The 22,116-nt window shown below is 40.7% G+C and overlaps 3 pseudogenes; all 3 read left to right on the top strand.

Moving 5' to 3' along the window:
- Positions 1-9,320: 9,320 nt before the first annotated feature.
- LOC121603006 lies at positions 9,321-9,406 on the top strand (annotated as a pseudogene).
- Positions 9,407-14,818: 5,412 nt separating this feature from the next.
- On the top strand, positions 14,819-14,904 carry LOC121603007 (annotated as a pseudogene).
- Positions 14,905-20,318: 5,414 nt separating this feature from the next.
- On the top strand, positions 20,319-20,404 carry LOC121603005 (annotated as a pseudogene).
- Positions 20,405-22,116: the final 1,712 nt, after the last annotated feature.

The following is a 22,116-nucleotide window of genomic DNA, read 5'->3' on the forward strand; positions in this document are numbered from 1 at the left end:
AAGATAAAAAATCTAACTGCTAATCCTAGTGCTATCTTAATCTTAATATTCTTATAATATGATAATTAGATGATATGATTGGATCTCAAGATCGAAAAGTGCGTGAGAAAAAAAAATATAAACAGGATAAAAAAAGGAACGTGCTCACCGCCAATTATTGAATCACCGAGTAGATGTTTCCCTTAACCGTATGCTTCAACGGTTACCCTGCTGCGGGGGATGCAGCGATGGTGTTCAGCGGTTATTCCGCTCCTGAAGATGCTGTGATGGCTTCAGTGGTCACACCCGCCGTTCCGATGATGAGCGACGGTCTTCAGCGGTAACACGCCGGTCCGATGGTGATTGAGATGGTTCGCAGCGGTAACACTGCCGTTCCGGTGATGATGTGACGATCTTAGCGGTAACACCGCCGTTCCGATGGTGATGAGATGGTCTTCAGCGGTACAACACGCCGTTCCGATGATGATGTGACGATCCCTGCCGTTGTGAGCTGCTGCTTACCGCTCTCCCGCGCCGTCGAACTTGTAGGATATAGTGCCGATCGTCGACCTGTAGATCACTTCCTTGTCCTTAAACGTCTCGCTCTCGTACAAACTGCGATGCACTGGACGTACTGCGACGATGTACCGAGTTGTGTCGATATGTGTGTGCGACGACAATGCAATTGCCTCGTGGTACTTGGTGTCGCCGACGGAGGATGCGATGATGATAGCTCTCCTCGTGCGCCACTGGTGTGCAGGTGTGCGTAGCGTGCACTTAGTAAGTAATACGTAAGTCACCTCGTGGTCGCCGCTCGTCGACGGATTTCCGATGAGGTACCGTATCCGTTCGCATGAGGTTGTGAGGTGTGTAAGTGTGCGTAGCGTGCACTTATTACGTACCTTACTCGTAAATGCCGTTGCCGGGGGAATCTGCTGTGCAGAATCCGTGCGCTGGATGTACCTTTTTGTCAGCGTGTGTGTAGCGTACGCTGAATACGTACTAAACGTACGTTCTTTCTTTGCTGCTGCCGGAGAATCGCGCGTGAATGCAGAGCCGTTCAGCTGAAGCAGCGTGTGCCGTGTGACGTGAGCGCGGCCGTTAACCTGCCGTCCTAGCTGTATCAGCGTGTGCTCGTGTATATCGTGAGCACGGCTTTTACACGTGGCGTCACCGCTATCGCAATGTATCCACTCTAACGAGTATTAGGATTTTTTTCGCGACGATTAGCGTTTGCCGTATGTCTACTCAGTTGGCGTAGAGAAGACAAAAAATAACTGCTTTTTCACTTCACTGCACAAACACAAGCTACTTTATTTCACTCGTCGGGGTCACCACTTATAACTCTCGTGTGTGAGTTATCAATTACTTTTATTGCGTCCTGTCTCTACAACGGTCAGCGAGCAAAAGAGACGAGCTAAGGGCCGCATGTCCTTAGTTCCCTAATTCTCAACTCGGTTGCCAACGCAGTTGGCAACCATGGCCTAACTTGATTCAGTGGAAGGTTGAGGTGCACAGCGACAGTGGCGTACCTGCTATAATTTGTTGCCTGCTAGGCGAAGATCGCTAGAACTGGGTTAACGCGAATCGAACGGTTAGAACCGGTCTAAAGCCGTAACGGTCACTACAGGTGAATTGTGGGACGACTTCAAACGTGCGTTCACTTATCTGTACATCACGCTTACGTAAATTCTGAATATTTATTGGTAAGCCCGCTGATGTTGCCACTGTTGGATTTTGGGTTATTATTAATATTTCAAATATGAATTCAAATAGGAAAACACGCAGGAATTAGAAGGACCTAAACCATAGGATATAGATAGAACTAATTGACTAATTAGGAATGCACGAAATGAACTGTTCGAACTACACGATGAACTTTATAATGAATTATGTAATGAACTATGGTACAACCGAATACACAGTTGCAAACAGACCGTCGATTAAGGAACATTCTTTTCATTCTCATCAAATTTACACAAGTTAATATCACATCCAGTAATTTAGTGAATATATTTCACAGCCACCATCAGTTTGGTCTTTGCCTCGTTTATCTGCAATCCGAGGTTCTCTGCCGCCTGCTCGATCCCTTGGTAGGCTTCTGCTACATAGCCGCAGACCAATGATGTCTATATCATCAGCGTATGCCAGGATCTGGGTTGACTTATAGAAGATGGTTCCCGTAGTCTCCACCCTCGAGTCGCGGATGGCCCTCTCTAGTGCCAGGTTGAATAGGAGACAGGCAAGCCCGTCTCCCTGGCGCAGACCTTTGGTGGTAGCAAAAGGTCCTGAGAGTTTTCCATCCACCCTCACCTGGCATGTGACGTTGGTCATAGTCATTCTAACTAGCCTCATCAGTTTGGCCGGGATTCCAAATGAGCTCATAGCGTCGTACAGTTTTACCCTGGCTATGATATCATACGCGGCTTTAAAGTCGATGAAGAGATGGTATGTGTCGTGGCTGTATTCAGCCATCTTCTCCAAGATCTGCCGCATGGTGAAGATCTGATCAGTGGTTGATTTTCCGTTTCGGAATCCTCTTTGATAGTTTCCGACTATCTCTTCGATGTGCGGGACAAGGCGATCCTGGAGGATCAGGGAGAATATTTATAGGCGGTATTCAACACCGTTGGGCCGGCCTGGTGGTACAGTCGTCAACTCGTACGACGTAAAAACATGCCCGTCATGGGTTCAAGTCCCGAATAGACCGTGCCCCCATACGTAGGACTGACTATCCTGCTATGGTAACAATAAGTCACTGAAAGCCAAGCTCATTTCACTAGTGGGTACAGGCAGGCCTTGACCGACAGCGGTTGTTGTGCCAAAGAAGAAGAAGAAGAATTCAACACCGTAATACCCCTGTAGTTGTTGCAGTCCAACCTATCTCCCTTCTTGTATGTGGGGTAGATGATGCAGCGAATACAGCGAAAAAATTCAAGTTAGGTGATAATTGTTATAACCACTATAAATCCATTTTGTGTACGTCGAAATATACCTTGCTCTTTTAAAATCAGCTGTTTATCAGCGGCTCTACAACCTAGCACGCTGTCGCACTGTCTATCAAAAATATGTAGCGAGAAGATCAGGGCAGCTCGCGAGCGGCCTAGATGTTTAAAATCCATGCATAAAAACAGCCTAGCTCGCGAGCGCACTGCCTATCCAAAATCCATGCAGAAAAAACAGCCTAGCTCGTGAGCGCCCTGCCCATCCAAAATACGTAGCGAGAAGATCAGGGTAGCTCGCGTGCGCACTGCCTATCCAAATCCATGCATAAAAAACAGCCTAGCTCGCAAGCGCACTGCCTATCCAAAATCCATGCAGAAAAAACAGTCTAGCTCGCGAGCGCCCTGCCCATCCAAAATACGTAGTGAAAGATCAGGGTAGCTCGCGAGCGCACTGCCTATTCAAAATCCATGCATAAAAAACAGCCTAGCTCGCGAGCGCACTGCCTATCCAAAATCCATGCAGAAAAACAGCCTAGCTCGCAAGCGCAGCCCGTCCGGCAAAATGAGTGTATTTTTTGAGTGATTTGAGTGATTTGGGCTCTCATTGTTTGCGTGGAGTGCCCATCCAAAATACGTCCACGCAAACAATGAGACCCCAAATTTTGAGTGATTCAGTTCGAGGAGTATGAGGAAGCTTGAGGAAGCAAGGAGAAACGCGCTGCGATGAGAGTTCGCTTTCAGTTTTAACACGCGCGCTTCACTAACACCAATACAAATACCGTGCTTTGATGAGCCGTCTGTGAATGAGTGTGTCTTCTTTCAGCGAGCTCAACAACTTGGAGCTGCTCGTCACATCGTGTTGTCTCGCTTACACTACAGCATCGAACCATCGCTCTGTCTGTCCCCCCTCTACGCGTACAAAACCACCAGTACAGCGCGACGCTTTGTCGGAGATGGTTGTGCGCGATTTGTGGTAAGTCCCGCGCGCAGTGTTTCGTGCGTTAATGCGCATTTCGTTCAAAGTCTCGTGCGCTGGTGTGTTTTGGTGAAGTGTGAAGTGAACAAACAATGTGCACAGACGCACATGCAGTGTGTGGATCGACAGGTAAGAATTTGCTGAACAGAGGCAACGCAGATTGTCGACAAGTTTCCCGCAGCCTGGCTCGACCCGCTACTTTACAATATGACGCCATTCGTGAGTATGAAGGATTCTAAATGTGTTGTAAAAGTGTACTTTATGTTTCAATAAAGTGTTTAATGTAATAAAATATGACCGTGTTTGTGTTTGTTGTTAGAATAAGTGCGTATTTGCGATCGTGTCTATGCATCAAAGAAATAGAGAAACGAAAGAAACAAATATCTTTGGATGTGTTGGTAGCATGACTGGAAAGAACACGAACACATTGAGAACTGCAGAGCGCACCGTGCGTTCTGGGTGGAGAGGGGGAGGGCTCGCGCGAGAGTGTAACTCATTCCTCCAAGAGTAACCCACGCAAACAATGAGACCCCAAATTTTGAGTGATTCAGGCCGAGGGGTATGAGGAAGCTTGAGGAAGCAAGGAGAAACGCGCTGCGATGAGAGCTCGCATTCTGTTTTACACGCGCACTTCACTAACACCAATACAAATACCGTGCTTTGACGAGCCGTCTGTGAATGTGTGTGTCTTCTTTCAGCGAGCTCAACAACTTGGAGCTGCTCGTCACATCGTGTTGTCTCGCTTACACTACAGCATCGAACCATCGCTCCGTATGCCCCCCTCCTACGCGTACAAAACCACCAGTACAGCGCGACGCTTTGTCGGAAATGGTTGTGCGCGTTTTGTGCTAAGTCCCGCGCGCAGTGTTCGTGCGTTAATGCGCATTTCGTTCAAAGTCTCGTGGGCTGGTGTATTATGGTGAAGTGTGCAGCGAACAAACAATGTGCACAGACGCACATGCAGTGCGTGGATCGACAGGTAAGAATTTGCTGAACACAGGCAACGCAGATTGTGGACATGTTTCCCGCAGCCTGGCTCGACCCGCTACTTTACAGTATGACGCCATTGGTGAGTATGAAGGATTCTAAATGTGTTGTAAAAGTGTACTTTATGTTTCAATAAAGTGTTTAATGTAATAAAAATGACCGTGTTTGTGTTTGTTGTTAGAATAAGTGCGTATTTGCGATCATGGGAATGCATGAAAGAAAACGACAAACGAAAGAAACAAATATCTTTGGATGTGTTGGTAGCATGACTGGAAAGAACACGAACACATTGAGAACTGCAGAGCGCACCGTGCGTTCCGGGTGGGGAGGGGGAGGGCTCGTGCGAGGGTGTTCCTCCTCAATGACAGCCAAGTTGGATATTAGTTTAGCACTAAAACTGGTAAAACATTTCGATGCTACCAATACACTATTAAATCCATATATTGAAAGTGTTGAACTACTTTTAGATTATGCTGAAAAAGTGCCTGAAGTGGACATCGTTAAATTTATGAAAACCACATTGATTGGTACTGCTCATGGAGTCATAGACACAGCATGCAATGTAAAAGAAGCTTTCAGTCTTCTTCGTACACGATTCAGCGTGCATTTAACGCCACTAGCTGTAGAAAAAGAATTAACCGCTCTGAAACAAGGCTCAAAAACTATTTCCGAATTCGGGAAAGAGTTAGAAAAAATGGCAGCTAAATTATCCGCAGCTCATGTAGCTGTAGGAACTTTTTCTACGGAATTTGCCGCACATAGCATTGTCAATCCAATTATAGTACGCGCCTTTACGCAAAGTTTGAATGAAGCTAACACAAGATTTTTCCTGCAAGCACGCAATCCGCTTACACTTTGCAAAGCCATATCAGATGGTTTAGAATGTGAACCGATTGCAGAGCGATCAACGGCTCTTTGGTATCAAACCCCGCGTCCATCGCAACGCTATACGAGACGCTCCCAAAATTCATACTACCCTAGGCCATCGTATAACCCATCATATAGAGGTAGACCCTACCAGCAGTATTATAGTAATCAAGGTTATGAAAACCAGCCACGAAATATTACAAATAACAATCAACGTGGATATAGGAGCAGAAATTATTCGAACAGCCACTTTCAACAGCGAATGCCAAACGCAACATCAACTGAGCGAAGCAATAACAACAATAGAGTGCATTTGGGAAATGCTAACAATTTGGAAGATTGTCACGATACAGTTCCAAACTCAAATGAAGAGCATGATGAAATAATTTATTTATTTCGTTAAATTACAATTTGATACTGGCATTAAAGCCAAGTTTTGTTTATTCGGAATTTATCGCGATCTAGTGATTGATACCGCAGCTACATGTTGCGTATTAAATTCAAACTATGTTCCCAAGCAAGCCGTCATAGATAAAACTTATACACTAAATATTCACGGTATCAACGGAACTACTAAATCTTTAGGGTGCATTGAAACAAGCATTTATGCTTACACGCAAAATTTTCCAATCATATTCCATGTCGTAGATACACTTCCATGCCACATTGTAGGATAAATAGGAGCAAACTTTTTGAGAAAACATAAAGCAAATATAAATTTTGAAAATATGAGTTTGACTTGTGATGTCAACCATAAACAAACATGTTTTATAATCCCACCCAGAACAGAATTTGTTACCTTTATCGATACTACATACACTGATACTTGTGTAGTGCTTAATGAAACAATTCAACCAAATGTGTACATAGCAAACACAATAGCGAATCCACAAAATGGTAAATTACCAATACGCATAGCAATTTTCAAAATAAGTCAGTAACAATAACCAAACTACAACCGACTATTACACCCACTTCAGATTTCAACATCTTAGAAATTAAAACTCCGCAACATAATATTGATCATGCTAATCAAATGTTAAAGGAACTTGATTTATCACATCTACACGAAGATGAAAGAGAAGCTATTGCCAAGATTTGTCTCAAATATAATGACATATTCTGTTTGCAAAATGATAAACTAAGTACCACTAAAGTTTATGAAGTGTCGTTAAAAATAAAAAAAAATAATACTATGCCTATATATTCAAAACCATACAGGTTACCGTATGCGCAAAAAGAAGAAGTTGATAACCAAATTCGTAAAGAGTTAAAAAATAGAACAATTGAAGCCACACAGTCAGAATGGAACAGTCCAATTTTATTGGTTCCCAAAAAGGCTAATGCTGATAAAAAGAAATGGAGGCTTGTAATCGATTATCGCAAAGTAAACAGTGTATTGCAAGATGATAAATTCCCTTTACCGAATATTGACGAAGTCATAGATACTTTATCAGGATCTAAATATTTTTCACATCTAGATTTATCACAAGGGCACTATCAATGCAAATTAAAAAAAGAAGATCGACCAATTACCGCCTTTACTACCCCAACTGATCAGTACCAGATGTCAAGATTGCCAATGGGACTAAAAATAAGTCCTTCTACTTTGTCGAGAATGATGACAGTGGCAATGCCAGGCTTGGACGACGGATCGGATCTACTTGGACGACATTGTCGTATTTGGGAAAAACATGCAGGAACATAATAAAAAATTTATTAGTTGTCTTTGAGCGATTACGGCAAGTGAACCTCAAATTAAACCCGGAAAAATGTCATTTTTGAAGAAGGAATAATATATCTGGGACATTATATTTCCGCAGAAGGGATAAAACCCGATCCCCAGTAACTGAAATGCATCAACGATTGGCAACCCCCTAAATCCTCCGATGAAGTGAAACGTTTTGTAGCCTTCGCCAATTATTATAGAAAGCACATAAAAAATTCTGCCGCTATTTGCATGCCATTAAACAGGCTAACAAGAAAAGGAATTCAGTTTGATTGGACTCCCACTTGTCATACCGCGTTTGACACACTTAATGAACATTTTGTTAATCCTCCGGTCTTAGACTTCCCTAATTTCAGTAAAAACAATACTTTTATTTTACATACCGATGCCTCTAACAGTGCAGTAGGTGCAGTACTAAGTAACCAAAACGGGAAACCCATTTCGTTTGCCAGTAAAGCCCTTAACAAAGTTGAGCTTAATTATGCAACCATAGAAAAAGAATTGTTGGCTATAGAATGATCCGTTAAACACTGTCGTCCATATCTTTATGGAAGGCATTTCAACATTTTTACTGATCATAGACCTCTAGTCTATCTCTTTACCATGAATAACCCCTCAAGCCGTTTAACCAAATTTAGGCTAGCGTTGGAAGAGTATAACTTTACTGTTTGCTATAAGAAAGGGACTGAAAACAAAGGGAAAGGGAGTTTAGTTTAACACGAAAAGAGCGATTGCTGAGAAACGAATCAAGCCAACGAATGTGTGAGTCAATGAAAACATATTTGATGATAAAAACGAATGATGAAACTACAAAACAATTTAGGAAACAATTAAAAATCCTGAATGAGAAGGGAATGCAAGAAATCATCGTACTCGACGAAAAGGTCGAAGAAGTAAAAGATTGTGAAAAAGCGAAAAAGCTGGTAATAATGAACGATTTTCATACCTTACCAACGGCAGGACACGCAGGATTCCATCGGACTGTCAATACGATCAAGCAAAGGTATACGTGGCCAGGGATTGATAAAGATGTAAAAGAAATGATAGCCAAATGCAAACAATGCCAATTATCCTATAACAAATTTTACAAAATGGTTCTCCTACAGGATCCTACAGGAAGCAGTCTGATTTAAAATGCTCAATTATCTGCGTCACATATTTGTCCTTATATTTTCTGAGGAAGTGTCCCAGAATCCTCTCTTATTGTAGCACGCAAACGTGAACCGCGTTTGTGAAGACTTTCACCGGCAAAATCTGGACCGGTACTCCGTTGAAGACTCTGAGCAGAAACGGCTGCTGCGAGCTGTCAAGCTCCTCAAAGCGCTGCGACTCATTGATCAGCACCGGCGCGAAATGACGCCGCAGAAGAAGCTGACGATGTTTCCGAGCCGCAGTTAGCCGACTTTGTGCAAATGTGCGACCAAACTGCTACAATCTGCCTTATGCTATCGATGTGCGGAGCCTTATGGGAGCACTCTTATGCTTTCGATGTGATGAACAACATATTAGCAAACGTGAACCGAATGAATAACGAACGGTGTACGATGTAGTTACTGCAGCAGTGGATAGCTACGGTCTGACTTAACAATCCATCCTTGATGAACCTGGTGGCACCGGTAAGTCGTTTCTGCTCAAAACTATTCTTGCGTACATGCGACGCCAATCAAAAATTGCAATCGCAGTGGCTTCGAGTAGAATTGGTACTCTGCTGCTAACCGGGGACGTACGCTACACTCTACATGTAAGCTATCGCTCAACCTGGACGCTAACAGTTCCTGTAACATCTGTGTACAGTCAGCACAGTCTCAATTGATGCAACAGGCTTGATCGTTTGGTTGTGTCATTTGAAAGAAGAGCAGATTACCACTCCCCCTTGACAAGGATGGAACACATACGCTGAGATCAGTGGGCACCACCACTTATCATATGGAACGAGACATCCATGAGTAGCCGCTATGCTCTTGAAGCTCAGATCAGATGGTTTAGAATGTGAACCGATTGCAGAGCGATCAACGGCTCTTTGGTATCAAACCCCGCGTCCATCGCAACGCTATACGAGACGCTCCCAAAATTCATACTACCCTAGGCCATCGTATAACCCATCATATAGAGGTAGACCCTACCAGCAGTATTATAGTAATCAAGGTTATGAAAACCAGCCACGAAATATTACAAATAACAATCAACGTGGATATAGGAGCAGAAATTATTCGAACAGCCACTTTCAACAGCGAATGCCAAACGCAACATCAACTGAGCGAAGCAATAACAACAATAGAGTGCATGCTAACGCAGTGCATGCAAGTGCATGCGAAATGCTAACAATTTGGAAGATTGTCACGATACAGTTCCAAACTCAAATGAAGAGCATGATGAAATAATTTATTTATTTCGTTAAATTACAATTTGATACTGGCATTAAAGCCAAGTTTTGTTTATTCGGAATTTATCGCGATCTAGTGATTGATACCGCAGCTACATGTGCGTATTAAATTCAAACTATGTTCCCAAGCAAGCCGTCATAGATAAAACTTATACACTAAATATTCACGGTATCAACGGAACTACTAAATCTTTAGGGTGCATTGAAACAAGCATTTATGCTTACACGCAAAATTTTCCAATCATATTCCATGTCATAGATACACTTCCATGCCACATTGTAGGATAAATAGGAGCAAACTTTTTGAGAAAACATAAAGCAAATATAAATTTTGAAAATATGAGTTTGACTTGTGATGTCAACCATAAACAAACATGTTTTATAATCCCACCCAGAACAGAATTTGTTACCTTTATCGATACTACATACACTGATACTTGTGTAGTGCTTAATGAAACAATTCAACCAAATGTGTACATAGCAAACACAATAGCGAATCCACAAAATGGTAAATTACCAATACGCATAGCAAATTTTCAAAATAAGTCAGTAACAATAACCAAACTACAACCGACTATTACACCCACTTCAGATTTCAACATCTTAGAAATTAAAACTCCGCAACATAATATTGATCATGCTAATCAAATGTTAAAGGAACTTGATTTATCACATCTACACGAAGATGAAAGAGAAGCTATTGCCAAGATTTGTCTCAAATATAATGACATATTCTGTTTGCAAAATGATAAACTAAGTACCACTAAAGTTTATGAAGTGTCGTTAAAAATAAAAAAAATAATACTATGCCTATATATTCAAAACCATACAGGTTACCGTATGCGCAAAAAGAAGAAGTTGATAACCAAATTCGTAAAGAGTTAAAAAATAGAACAATTGAAGCCACACAGTCAGAATGGAACAGTCCAATTTTATTGGTTCCCAAAAAGGCTAATGCTGATAAAAAGAAATGGAGGCTTGTAATCGATTATCGCAAAGTAAACAGTGTATTGCAAGATGATAAATTCCCTTTACCGAATATTGACGAAGTCATAGATACTTTATCAGGATCTAAATATTTTTCACATCTAGATTTATCACAAGGGCACTATCAATGCAAATTAAAAAAGAAGATCGACCAATTACCGCCTTTACTACCCCAACTGATCAGTACCAGATGTCAAGATTGCCAATGGGACTAAAATAAGTCCTTCTACTTTGTCGAGAATGATGACAGTGGCAATGCCAGGCTTGGACGACGGATCGGATCTACTTGGACGACATTGTCGTATTTGGGAAAAACATGCAGGAACATAATAAAATTTATTAGTTGTCTTTGAGCGATTACGGCACGTGAACCTCAAATTAAACCCGGAAAAATGTCATTTTTGAAGAAGGAATAAATATATCTGGGACATTATATTTCCGCAGAAGGGATAAAACCCGATCCCCAGTAACTGAAATGCATCAACGATTGGCAACCCCCTAAATCCTCCGATGAAGTGAAACGTTTTGTAGCCTTCGCAAATTATTATAGAAAGCACATAAAAAATTCTGCCGCTATTTGCATGCCATTAAACAGGCTAACAAGAAAAGGAATTCAGTTTGATTGGACTCCCACTTGTCAAACCGCGTTTGACACACTTAATGAACATTTTGTTAATCCTCCGGTCTTAGACTTCCCTAATTTCAGTAAAAACAATACTTTTATTTTACATACCGATGCCTCTAACAGTGCAGTAGGTGCAGTACTAAGTAACCAAAACGGGAAACCCATTTCGTTTGCCAGTAAAGCCCTTAACAAAGTTGAGCTTAATTATGCAACCATAGAAAAAGAATTGTTGGCTATAGAATGATCCGTTAAACACTGTCGTCCATATCTTTATGGAAGGCATTTCAACATTTTTACTGATCATAGACCTCTAGTCTATCTCTTTACCATGAATAACCCCTCAAGCCGTTTAACCAAATTTAGGCTAGCGTTGGAAGAGTATAACTTTACTGTTTGCTATAAGAAAGGGACTGAAAATGTAATAGCTGACACCTTATCAAGATTACCATTATCTGATCTAAAAACCATGAATACACAGGAAGAAATACTAATTACAACAAGGTCTAAAACTGTCAGCAACGATACATGCCCAAACAATAATAATTCAGCAGTATCTAAAGCCAATTATATTAAGCTGCAGTTTTGTAACGATGCAAAAGATCTTGTTATTTCAAAAGATAACATTATTTTGCCAAAATCTTAAACTATCGTTCACCTACGGGGTATGATAGTTAGGATTAAAGCCCATATGAAAGCACTAAAACACAAAACATTTATTTATTTTTATTTATTTATTTTACATAACTGCTGTCTGAATTGAATTCTTAACAACATACTGTAATGTGTTTGGGTGATAGTTACGGTCGCCATGTAATATGATGATCGTACACCTGTACCTCGAGTACCGTCGCGGTAGGTGAGTGTTTTGCTGACATGTATCGATGTAGAATCATATTTTGTTCGAAGCGGACTTTTCAACACTTGATCGTCCAGGCGATCATAGAAACTCTTTAAGAGGTTTCCCTTACTGGAAACGTTGGAGTTTAGAAGCCTTACCTTGGGTAGGGGGACATAACTAAACTCTTGAAATAAGTTGGAAAGCGAAGGTTTTGGGCAGCGTAATGTCCTATCCTGGATGTCCGAACGAATCTCGCTTGCCATGATCGGAGTTGGTTTTATTTATACTCAAAAGAAGTTAAGGGTTTCTCACATTTGGTTCCGGATTGTATGTTGGAAAGTTATTGTTTTCACTCAGCTAGTTACGTTTGTCTTTTGTTGACAAGAACGATGGTTCTTGTCACTAAGTTCCTGTTTTGGGTTTAATGCATATACTGTTCCTGCTTTGGGTTACATACTGTTCCTGTTTATGTTGTGCGTTTCGGTTGTTTTTGATAAGTGTGTCACGTCTGTTATTTGTTTGAATGGACGGCCTAAACTCTTCCGGTTGCGATGCTATGGTATGATCTGATTTACTGAATGTGTTATTATTATTATTATTATTTGCAGGGATGAAAGAATGATATGTGAATCCACAGCATTAGATATGAGCGAGGCAACAAACATTATTTGGGAAATGTGACGGCGTTTCTCCAATGAGTCCAGACCCAACAGCTGGCATCTTTGCTCATAGTCCGGTAGGGTATCTGACGTGAAGCCGGGCATTTTGCTGACAATATACCGAGTAAATGATCTCTGCACTCTTTCTATGCGGTCAATCGATGTAAATGAGGTGGGACACCAAACAACAACACAGTATTCCAAAATCGGTCTTACTAACGAACAATATAACGCTTTTAAACACAGAGGGTCGGTTATGCGGATTGAAAAACGTTTTATCATACCGATTGTTTTACGAGCCTTATTAACGGTAACGTCAATGTGATCGAGGAATGATAACCTGCTATCGAAAGTTACACCAAGATCTTTTACCGAGAGTACACGATTTATTGTTATACCCTCGAAGTTATAAGCAGTCGTAACGGGACAACGTGAACGATTGAAGGACATGACATGACATTTTTCGGGGCATAGAACTAGCTGGTTCGATGAGCACCATGATGCAAATCGGTTGAGGGTGTTTTGGAGCGATACGCAGTCACCAACAGACGATATAGATTTAAAAATCTTTAGGTCATCTGCATAACAAAGAAAACAATCGTGTGGAATGACTGAGTTAACATCATTAATAAATAAAACGAACAATAAAGGACTCAACACGCTACCTTGAGGCACTCCCGATTTGAATAAAAGGATTTGGAAAAACAGGAGTTTAGTTTAACACGAAAAGAGCGATTGCTGAGAAACGAATCAAGCCAACGAATGTGTGAGTCAATGAAAACATATTTGATGATAAAAACGAATGATGAAACTACAAAACAATTTAGGAAACAATTAAAAATCCTGAATGAGAAGGGAATGCAAGAAATCATCGCACTCGACGAAAAGGTCGAAGAAGTAAAAGATTGTGAAAAAGCGAAAAAGCTGGTAATAATGAACGATTTTCATACCTTACCAACGGCAGGACACGCAGGATTCCATCGGACTGTCAATACGATCAAGCAAAGGTATACGTGGCCAGGGATTGATAAAGATGTAAAAGAAATGATAGCCAAATGCAAACAATGCCAATTATCCTATAACAAATTTTACAAAATGGTTCTCCTACAGGATCCTACAGGAAGCAGTCTGATTTAAAATGCTCAATTATCTGCGTCACATATTTGTCCTTATATTTTCTGAGGAAGTGTCCCAGAATCCTCTCTTATTGTAGCACGCAAACGTGAACCGCGTTTGTGAAGACTTTCACCGGCAAAATCTGGACCGGTACTCCGTTGAAGACTCTGAGCAGAAACGGCTGCTGCGAGCTGTCAAGCTCCTCAAAGCGCTGCGACTCATTGATCAGCACCGGCGCGAAATGACGCCGCAGAAGAAGCTGACGATGTTTCCGAGCCGCAGTTAGCCGACTTTGTGCAAATGTGCGACCAAACCTGCTACAATCTGCCTTATGCTATCGATGTGCGGAGCCTTATGGGAGCACTCTTATGCTTTCGATGTGATGAACAACATATTAGCAAACGTGAACCGAATGAATAACGAACGGTGTACGATGTAGTTACTGCAGCAGTGGATAGCTACGGTCTGACTTAACAATCCATCCTTGATGAACCTGGTGGCACCGGTAAGTCGTTTCTGCTCAAAACTATTCTTGCGTACATGCGACGCCAATCAAAAATTGCAATCGCAGTGGCTTCGAGTAGAATTGGTACTCTGCTGCTAACCGGGGGACGTACGCTACACTCTACATGTAAGCTATCGCTCAACCTGGACGCTAACAGTTCCTGTAACATCTGTGTACAGTCAGCACAGTCTCAATTGATGCAACAGGCTTGATCGTTTGGTTGTGTCATTTGAAAGAAGAGCAGATTACCACTCCCCCTTGACAAGGATGGAACACATACGCTGAGATCAGTGGGCACCACCACTTATCATATGGAACGAGACATCCATGAGTAGCCGCTATGCTCTTGAAGCTCAGATCAGATGGTTTAGAATGTGAACCGATTGCAGAGCGATCAACGGCTCTTTGGTATCAAACCCGCGTCCATCGCAACGCTATACGAGACGCTCCCAAAATTCATACTACCCTAGGCCATCGTATAACCCATCATATAGAGGTAGACCCTACCAGCAGTATTATAGTAATCAAGGTTATGAAAACCAGCCACGAAATATTACAAATAACAATCAACGTGGATATAGGAGCAGAAATTATTCGAACAGCCACTTTCAACAGCGAATGCCAAACGCAACATCAACTGAGCGAAGCAATAACAACAATAGAGTGCATGCTAACGCAGTGCATGCAAGTGCATGCGAAATGCTAACAATTTGGAAGATTGTCACGATACAGTTCCAAACTCAAATGAAGAGCATGATGAAATAATTTATTTATTTCGTTAAATTACAATTTGATACTGGCATTAAAGCCAAGTTTTGTTTATTCGGAATTTATCGCGATCTAGTGATTGATACCGCAGCTACATGTTGCGTATTAAATTCAAACTATGTTCCCAAGCAAGCCGTCATAGATAAAACTTATACACTAAATATTCACGGTATCAACGGAACTACTAAATCTTTAGGGTGCATTGAAACAAGCATTTATGCTTACACGCAAAATTTTCCAATCATATTCCATGTCGTAGATACACTTCCATGCCACATTGTAGGATAAATAGGAGCAAACTTTTTGAGAAAACATAAAGCAAATATAAATTTTGAAAATATGAGTTTGACTTGTGATGTCAACCATAAACAAACATGTTTTATAATCCCACCCAGAACAGAATTTGTTACCTTTATCGATACTACATACACTGATACTTGTGTAGTGCTTAATGAAACAATTCAACCAAATGTGTACATAGCAAACACAATAGCGAATCCACAAAATGGTAAATTACCAATACGCATAGCAAATTTTCAAAATAAGTCAGTAACAATAACCAAACTACAACCGACTATTACACCCACTTCAGATTTCAACATCTTAGAAATTAAAACTCCGCAACATAATATTGATCATGCTAATCAAATGTTAAAGGAACTTGATTTATCACATCTACACGAAGATGAAAGAGAAGCTATTGCCAAGATTTGTCTCAAATATAATGACATATTCTGTTTGCAAAATGATAAACTAAGTACCACTAAAGTTTATGAAGTGTCGTTAAAAATAAAAAAAATAATACTATGCCTATATATTCAAAACCATACAGGTTACCGTATGCGCAAAAAGAAGAAGTTGATAACCAAATTCGTAAAGAGTTAAAAAATAGAACAATTGAAGCCACACAGTCAGAATGGAACAGTCCAATTTTATTGGTTCCCAAAAAGGCTAATGCTGATAAAAAGAAATGGAGGCTTGTAATCGATTATCGCAAAGTAAACAGTGTATTGCAAGATGATAAATTCCCTTTACCGAATATTGACGAAGTCATAGATACTTTATCAGGATCTAAATATTTTTCACATCTAGATTTATCACAAGGGCACTATCAATGCAAATTAAAAAAAGAAGATCGACCAATTACCGCCTTTACTACCCCAACTGATCAGTACCAGATGTCAAGATTGCCAATGGGACTAAAAATAAGTCCTTCTACTTTGTCGAGAATGATGACAGTGGCAATGCCAGGCTTGGACGACGGATCGGATCTACTTGGACGACATTGTCGTATTTGGGAAAAACATGCAGGAACATAATAAAAATTTATTAGTTGTCTTTGAGCGATTACGGCAAGTGAACCTCAAATTAAACCCGGAAAAATGTCATTTTTGAAGAAGGAATAAATATATCTGGGACATTATATTTCCGCAGAAGGGATAAAACCCGATCCCCAGTAACTGAAATGCATCAACGATTGGCAACCCCCTAAATCCTCCGATGAAGTGAAACGTTTTGTAGCCTTCGCAAATTATTATAGAAAGCACATAAAAATTCTGCCGCTATTTGCATGCCATTAAACAGGCTAACAAGAAAAGAATTCAGTTTGATTGGACTCCCACTTGTCAAACCGCGTTTGACACACTTAATGAACATTTTGTTAATCCTCCGGTCTTAGACTTCCCTAATTTCAGTAAAAACAATACTTTTATTTTACATACCGATGCCTCTAACAGTGCAGTAGGTGCAGTACTAAGTAACCAAAACGGGAAACCCATTTCGTTTGCCAGTAAAGCCCTTAACAAAGTTGAGCTTAATTATGCAACCATAGAAAAAGAATTGTTGGCTATAGAATGATCCGTTAAACACTGTCGTCCATATCTTTATGGAAGGCATTTCAACATTTTTACTGATCATAGACCTCTAGTCTATCTCTTTACCATGAATAACCCCTCAAGCCGTTTAACCAAATTTAGGCTAGCGTTGGAAGAGTATAACTTTACTGTTTGCTATAAGAAAGGGACTGAAAATGTAATAGCTGACACCTTATCAAGATTACCATTATCTGATCTAAAAACCATGAATACACAGGAAGAAATACTAATTACAACAAGGTCTAAAACTGTCAGCAACGATACATGCCCAAACAATAATAATTCAGCAGTATCTAAAGCCAATTATATTAAGCTGCAGTTTTGTAACGATGCAAAAGATCTTGTTATTTCAAAAGATAACATTATTTTGCCAAAATCTTAAACTATCGTTCACCTACGGGGTATGATAGTTAGGATTAAAGCCCATATGAAAGCACTAAAACACAAAACATTTATTTATTTTTATTTATTTATTTTACATAACTGCTGTCTGAATTGAATTCTTAACAACATACTGTAATGTGTTTGGGTGATAGTTACGGTCGCCATGTAATATGATGATCGTACACCTGTACCTCGAGTACCGTCGCGGTAGGTGAGTGTTTTGCTGACATGTATCGATGTAGAATCATATTTTGTTCGAAGCGGACTTTTCAACACTTGATCGTCCAGGCGATCATAGAAACTCTTTAAGAGGTTTCCCTTACTGGAAACGTTGGAGTTTAGAAGCCTTACCTTGGGTAGGGGGACATAACTAAACTCTTGAAATAAGTTGGAAAGCGAAGGTTTTGGGCAGCGTAATGTCCTATCCTGGATGTCCGAACGAATCTCGCTTGCCATGATCGGAGTTGGTTTTATTTATACTCAAAAGAAGTTAAGGGTTTCTCACATTTGGTTCCGGATTGTATGTTGGAAAGTTATTGTTTTCACTCAGCTAGTTACGTTTGTCTTTTGTTGACAAGAACGATGGTTCTTGTCACTAAGTTCCTGTTTTGGGTTTAATGCATATACTGTTCCTGCTTTGGGTTACATACTGTTCCTGTTTATGTTGTGCGTTTCGGTTGTTTTTGATAAGTGTGTCACGTCTGTTATTTGTTTGAATGGACGGCCTAAACTCTTCCGGTTGCGATGCTATGGTATGATCTGATTTACTGAATGTGTTATTATTATTATTATTATTTGCAGGGATGAAAGAATGATATGTGAATCCACAGCATTAGATATGAGCGAGGCAACAAACATTATTTGGGAAATGTGACGGCGTTTCTCCAATGAGTCCAGACCCAACAGCTGGCATCTTTGCTCATAGTCCGGTAGGGTATCTGACGTGAAGCCGGGCATTTTGCTGACAATATACCGAGTAAATGATCTCTGCACTCTTTCTATGCGGTCAATCGATGTAAATGAGGTGGGACACCAAACAACAACACAGTATTCCAAAATCGGTCTTACTAACGAACAATATAACGCTTTTAAACACAGAGGGTCGGTTATGCGGATTGAAAAACGTTTTATCATACCGATTGTTTTACGAGCCTTATTAACGGTAACGTCAATGTGATCGAGGAATGATAACCTGCTATCGAAAGTTACACCAAGATCTTTTACCGAGAGTACACGATTTATTGTTATACCCTCGAAGTTATAAGCAGTCGTAACGGGACAACGTGAACGATTGAAGGACATGACATGACATTTTTCGGGGCATAGAACTAGCTGGTTCGATGAGCACCATGATGCAAATCGGTTGAGGGTGTTTTGGAGCGATACGCAGTCACCAACAGACGATATAGATTTAAAAATCTTTAGGTCATCTGCATAACAAAGAAAACAATCGTGTGGAATGACTGAGTTAACATCATTAATAAATAAAACGAACAATAAAGGACTCAACACGCTACCTTGAGGCACTCCCGATTTGAATAAAAAGGATTTGGAAAAACAGGAGTTTAGTTTAACACGAAAAGAGCGATTGCTGAGAAACGAATCAAGCCAACGAATGTGTGAGTCAATGAAAACATATTTGATGATAAAAACGAATGATGAAACTACAAAACAATTTAGGAAACAATTAAAAATCCTGAATGAGAAGGGAATGCAAGAAATCATCGTACTCGACGAAAAGGTCGAAGAAGTAAAAGATTGTGAAAAAGCGAAAAAGCTGGTAATAATGAACGATTTTCATACCTTACCAACGGCAGGACACGCAGGATTCCATCGGACTGTCAATACGATCAAGCAAAGGTATACGTGGCCAGGGATTGATAAAGATGTAAAAGAAATGATAGCCAAATGCAAACAATGCCAATTATCCTATAACAAATTTTACAAAATGGTTCTCCTACAGGATCCTACAGGAAGCAGTCTGATTTAAAATGCTCAATTATCTGCGTCACATATTTGTCCTTATATTTTCTGAGGAAGTGTCCCAGAATCCTCTCTTATTGTAGCACGCAAACGTGAACCGCGTTTGTGAAGACTTTCACCGGCAAAATCTGGACCGGTACTCCGTTGAAGACTCTGAGCAGAAACGGCTGCTGCGAGCTGTCAAGCTCCTCAAAGCGCTGCGACTCATTGATCAGCACCGGCGCGAAATGACGCCGCAGAAGAAGCTGACGATGTTTCCGAGCCGCAGTTAGCCGACTTTGTGCAAATGTGCGACCAAACCTGCTACAATCTGCCTTATGCTATCGATGTGCGGAGCCTTATGGGAGCACTCTTATGCTTTCGATGTGATGAACAACATATTAGCAAACGTGAACCGAATGAATAACGAACGGTGTACGATGTAGTTACTGCAGCAGTGGATAGCTACGGTCTGACTTAACAATCCATCCTTGATGAACCTGGTGGCACCGGTAAGTCGTTTCTGCTCGAAACTATTCTTGCGTACATGCGACGCCAATCAAAAATTGCAATCGCAGTGGCTTCGAGTAGAATTGGTACTCTGCTGCTAACCGGGGGACGTACGCTACACTCTACATGTAAGCTATCGCTCAACCTGGACGCTAACAGTTCCTGTAACATCTGTGTACAGTCAGCACAGTCTCAATTGATGCAACAGGCTTGATCGTTTGGTTGTGTCATTTGAAAGAAGAGCAGATTACCACTCCCCCTTGACAAGGATGGAACACATACGCTGAGATCAGTGGGCACCACCACTTATCATATGGAACGAGACATCCATGAGTAGCCGCTATGCTCTTGAAGCTCGCGCCCTCGATCACGGCTTGCAGGACGTTATGAGAAATCGCCAAACGTTCGGTGATAAGGTGATGCTGCTATGTGGTGACTTTCGACAGATACCAACGTCTAGGTTCTGCAGCAGTGCACCCGGTAGAGCATGCTGTGGGGCAAATTTAGGGTATTGCTCAAGGTATTCAAGATGCTGAAGAGCGGAAAGCGTTCGCAGAATTGCTGTTCCTCATCGGCGAGAGTTACATACGGCAACAATGTGAATTTTGATGAATAAATTTTTTATTCCAAGAGGTACACCATCCACAATTAAATTGATAGAATTTTAAATAATAGAAAATTAAGAAATCATAGTTCTATATACTGCAATGTATGTTGTAAATACTATAAGCATACAAAGCAAATCTTTTACAAAGAATCCAAAAACAAAATGGTTGATTGAAGTGCAATTCTCATATGCCCCATAAAAAACGTTACGTAGCCCTGTAATCGGGCCATTTTAACTAGTATAAATCAAATAAGACACCAAAAATACCACTAAAAATAACAAATACCGCAAAAACAAGTATGGAGAAGATATTCATTGACCTAGTAGGACCCTTAGTAAATTCACATGGCTTTGAATATATTTTAACAACACAGTGTGATTTAACCAAGTTTGTAACAGCCACGCCAATAGAAAACAAAAGAACTGAAACAGTCGCAAAAATATTTGTAGAACAGGTTATTCTTAACTACGGAGTGCCTGAAACAATTTGTACGGATAGAGGCACAGAATTCCTTTGTACTGTAATCCACTGCGTACCATCATGAGACAGTAGGAGCTCTTGAAAACTCGCACAAACAATTAGGGAACTTTCTAAGAATACACAGTGATAGAAAAGCGTTAGATTGGCATAAATGGACAAACTTCTACGAGTTTGCCTATAACAATACAGTACACACTGCTACAGGTTATACCCCGTTCTACCTTATGTATGGACGGCCAGCAAATATACCGTCCAACGTCATAAAAGAAAAAGTTAACAGAGTGCAATACGACCTTGAGAATTACGCAACCATTTTAATACTTAAACTGAACATAGCGCATGAGGAAGTAAGGAATCGTCTAATACAAAATAAGAGTAAAAGCAAAAAATATTACGACGAAAAAACAAAACATAAAACATTCCAACCAGGCAACCAGATATTAATTAGAGGAGAAAAGGTAAAGAAATTGGAAACGCCGTACAGCGGTCCGTTTACAGTATTAGAAGATACAGGAGAAAATATAATAATCGAGGATAATGGAAAAACCATTATAAAAATAATGGAAAAACCATTGTGTACGTCAAGTCCTGAAAAGGCCAACATGATCGCGTAGGCCGTAATGACAAGAATAATAATAAGAAAAATAACTTTTAAGCGCCATCCGTACCGGGAAAGAGTTTGTTATAACTTTGTTGCTGCCGGGTCTACCGCCGTGGCGCGACAAATGCACGGAATACACTTGAACAAAGGACATGAACCTACCGAGCCTTACCCATTCCAAGGCAGTGCCGGTCGCACGGCGTCATGATACCGACTCTAAGTCAACAAGCCGCGAGATTCTGGACGGACAGGTGCAGCACCATACGCGCACCGTAATAAACTAATCCAGAATCCTCTTTTGTATGAGTTCAATTCAAGTTTTGATTCCACTTG

Source organism: Anopheles merus, unplaced genomic scaffold (assembly GCF_017562075.2).
Source record: "Anopheles merus strain MAF unplaced genomic scaffold, AmerM5.1 LNR4000763, whole genome shotgun sequence".
NCBI classification, from domain to species: domain Eukaryota; kingdom Metazoa; phylum Arthropoda; class Insecta; order Diptera; family Culicidae; genus Anopheles; species Anopheles merus.